This window comes from Tupaia chinensis, unplaced genomic scaffold (assembly GCF_000334495.1).
Source record: "Tupaia chinensis unplaced genomic scaffold, TupChi_1.0 Scaffold000067_2, whole genome shotgun sequence".
Taxonomy (NCBI): Eukaryota; Metazoa; Chordata; class Mammalia; order Scandentia; family Tupaiidae; genus Tupaia; species Tupaia belangeri.
The window spans coordinates 85,862-90,018 of NW_006159527.1; the positions used below are offsets into that span (position 1 = coordinate 85,862).

A 4,157-nucleotide genomic window follows, 5' to 3' on the forward strand; every position below is an offset into this window, starting at 1 on the left:
GAAAGCAAGCCACCAAGTCCGGGACTTGAACCGCAGTTGGCCATGTGGGAGTGTCCAGCGCCTTAACCACCACACCACCTGCTGGTCCCAAGTCTTGGTCCCTTTTGCTCCCGCTCTCTGGGTTCCTGCCCCTTTGTCCTCAAGCTTCTCCCAGGCATTCACCCCGGATTGCAGCCCTCTCTCCCACCCCACCCACAGGGAGTAGAATCCCGACCAGTTCTCAACTTCCCTCAGAAGTGTATGTGGGGGGTGGTTTTCAAGTCTGCTCTGTCCCCACACACAGGTAACTACAGCTTCTCTCTCCTCTCCTGACCTCCCTTAGCTGTTAAAAGGGGGCAGTGGGGACCAGCAGATGGCGCAGTGGTCACGTCGCTGGTCATATGTCAACCATGTTCAAGTCTCAGACCTGGCAGCTTAACACTCACGCTGGTGCATGTGTACATGCCAAAGATCCCAGCAGAAGAATGGAGAGGAAGGCGCTGTGGCTTGACCATCCACCCGAGGGGCTGATTTCTCGCTTTCTGTCTCTCTGGCGAGCGCGCATGCCCTATAGCAAAAATCTGTCTGAAGAAAAAAAAAAGAAATGGGACCAGCAGATGGCGTAATGGCTACGTGACTGGACTCCCAGGGACTGAAGTTGACTGCAGTTCGAGTCCCGGACCCGGTGGCTTAAACTCACTCGGCGCTGTGTGCGTGCGTGCCCAGGATTTTGAAAGGACAATGGAGGAGAAGGGATTGCAGCATGGCCATCCCCCTGGGAGGTGATTTCTCGCTTTCTGTCTCTCTGTCTCTCTCTGTCTTTCTGGTGAGTGCACTTGCCCTGTAGCAAAAACCTCTCCCCGGCCCCCAAGAAGGAGGGGGCAGTGTGCCCCTTGTGGGAAGAAGGTGCTTAGGAAACATGAATTGGTGCAGGTGCTACAGGTGGGTGTCAAAAGCATGCTTCTGGAGCCAGGCTTCGGGGGTCAAATCCTGCCTCCACCTCTTATAAGCTGTGTGATCTTGGACAAGTCACTTAACCTCTCTGAGCTTCAGGAGACAATACTGGTATCTAGCATTAAATGAGGCGATGATGTGAATGTTAACGACAGTGCCCAGAACATCAGAAGTGCTATAGGCGAGGACTTCAAAATCTGAAACTTACAAGAAAGTGAAATGAAAGTATGAGTTTATTTTGGTGCAAAAAAAAAAAAAAAGAAAAGAAAAAAGAAAAGAAAAAAAAGTAAATCTATGAATAGTTTTTCATAGATTTCATAGTTTTTCATAGATTTTTTCATAGTTTTTCATGCGTATTATTTTCCACCATATGCATTTCCCATGAGCATTCTGAAGGCCCCTCCTATGAGGCGTTCGGGAGGAGAAAGGAGGGCCAGAAAGGACCCCGGTCACCGAGCCAGTGCGCCTCCTGGCCGTCAGGGGCGGGAGACGGTGGGGCTTGGGGGAGGCTGGGACATACTCTAACATGCACACATCTCGCTCAAATGTCACTGAATTTTTTTCTCTTGCCTTTTCTTTTTTAAAAAAACCATTTCCTGAACTCATCCCAGGAAGGCAACTTTAATGAACAGTAGGTTTTAACAAAAGGGGTGCAAGAGAGCTAAATGCAGAGAGGAATTTCTTTTTTCTCTTTACAGAACAGAAAATGATCTGAAGAGAGCGATGACTTCTTTTTTTTTTTTTTTTTAAATTGAAGAGGTTTTTCCTTAGGGCATGTGTGCTTGCCAGACAGAGAGAGACGAGAAGTGAGAAACGCTGCAATCCCTTCTCCTCCATTCTCCTCTCGGGGTCTTGGGCACACACGCACACGCGCCTGGCATGAGTTTAAGCCTCCAGGTCTGGGACTCGAACTGCAGTTGACTACATAGGAGTCCAGTGACATAGCCATTACGCCAACTGCTGATCCCTTATTTTTTATCTCCTAAAGAGAAAATAAAGGGAACCAGCAGTTAGCGTAATGGCTATGTCACTGGACTCCCATGTAGTCGACCGCGGTTCGTGTCCCGGACCCGGTGGCTTAAAACTCACGCCGGGCGCGTGTGCGTGCGTGCCCAAGATCCCGAGAGGAGAATGGAGGAGAAGGGATTGAGGCGTGACCATCCCCCCTGGGGGGTGATTTCTCGCTTTCTGTCTCTATGTCTCTCTCTGTCTGTCTGGCAAGCGCACGCGCCCTACAGTGAAAATCTCTCAAAAAAAAAAAAAAAGAGAGAAAATAAATATTGAGGCCAGCAGGTGGCGTGCTGGTTAAAGCATGGACACTCCCACATGACTGACCATGGTTCGAGTCTCGGATCTGGTAGCTCACTTTCCCACTTTCCTTCTCTCCTGTGTCTCTCTCTGGTCAAATTAAAGTACATGAATGAATAAATAAAATAAAACAAATAATTCTTAAAAAAAGAAAACCTAAAAATAAAAAGAGAAAAATAAATATCATAGGGCCGGCAGGGTGCGTGGTGGTAAAGGGTGCTGGACTCCCACATGGCTGACCATAGTTTGAGTCTTGGACCTGGTGGCTTGCTTTCTCTCTTTTCCTCTCTCTCTGTACTCTTTAGTCAAATTAAAATAAATAAATAAAGCTAAATAAAATAATTCTTTAAAAAAGAAAATAAATATTATTTCTTCTGGAACCTGATTTCCTGGCTTAATTTTCAAAAAGCATCACTTAGGGAACCAGCAGTTAGCGTAATGGCTATGTCGCTGGACTCCCACATAGTCGACCGCGGTTCATGTCCCGGACCCGGTGGCTTGAAACTCACCGCGGGCGCGTGTGCATATGTGCCCAAGATCCCGAGAGGAGAATGGAGGAGAAGGGATTGCGGCGTGACCATCCCCCCTGGGGGGTGATTTCTCGCTTTCTGTCTCTATGTCTCTCTCTGTCTGTCTGGCGAGCGCACGCGCCCTACAGTGAAAATCTCTCCAAAAAAAAAAAAAAAAAGGCATCACTTACTTTTCTCACGAGGCGAACATTATAAGCCATAAGCATGTGACAGTCATGACTTCTCAGTGAGCCCCAAGCTTCCCCATTTTCCTGGAGCTTCCAACTGAAGGGATCCTGGGGTTTCAAATATGAAAGCTTTTCCCACAGCCACAGATTGCTTTGACGTTTGGATTATGGGACACGGACTCAGTGGGTAATTTGTCCTCAACATAGTCCATTTCTGTTCCTAAAAGCATCACTGAACACTTTGACTCCATCTTGAACAACTTCTTCATCAAAATCTCCCTTTGTTGGGACCAGCAGTTGGCATAATGGATATGTCGCTGGACTCCCATGTAGTCGACTGCGATTTGAGTCCCGGACCCGGTGGCTTAGACTCATGCCGGGTGCGTGTGCGTGCATGCCCAAGATCCCGAGAGGAGAATGGAGGAGAAGGGATTGTGGTGTCACCATCCCCCCTGGGGGGTGATTTCTCGCTTTCTGTCTCTCTGTCTCTCTCTGTCTTTCTGGCGAATGCCTGTGCCCTATTGCAAAAACCTCTCTCCCCCCTCCAAAAAAAAAAAAATCCCCCTTCTTCTTCAGGTATTCTAAAGTATAAGAAGAAAGGCCATTACAGCCCATGGTCAGGACACCAACTTTCACACTTACATGCTCAGGTTTATCTGGTTTTTATGTTTTATTATTATTTTTTTTAATTTGACCAAAGAGAGACGAGAGAGAGAGACAGAGAGAGAGAGAAAGAAAGTGAGAAAGCAAGCCGTCAGGTCCAGGACTCAAACTGTGGTCAACCATGTGGGAGTGTCCAGCACCTTAGCCACCATGCCACCTACTGGTTCCTGTTTTTTCTTTTTCTTTTTTTTTTTTAGGAGAGATTTTTGCTATAGGGCACATGTGCTCACCAGAGAGACAGAAAGCGAGAAGTCACCCCTCCCCGGGGGAGATGGCCACGCCGCATTCCCTTCTCCTCCATTCATTCTCCTCTTGGGATCCTGGGCACGCACGCACAAGTAAGTGTAAGCCCCGGGTCCAGGACTTAAACCATGGGCGACCACATGGGAGTCCAGCACGTAACTATCTGGCCATCTGCTGGTCCCTCAGGTTTATCTTTAAGAAGTTATTTTGTCTTGTTTACTTCTGAACGTATCAGTGTGAAGGGAGCCCAGGAGGGCCGTAGCTTTCTTTCGCTTATAGCCCAGACAGTGGTCCGAGTTCGCCAGGCCGACAT

The 4,157-nt window shown here is 48.1% G+C and overlaps 1 pseudogene; it reads right to left on the minus strand.

Annotated features, from left to right (window-relative positions):
• Positions 1 to 3,054: 3,054 nt before the first annotated feature.
• On the minus strand, positions 3,055 to 4,157 carry LOC102477207 (iron-sulfur cluster assembly 1 homolog, mitochondrial-like; annotated as a pseudogene).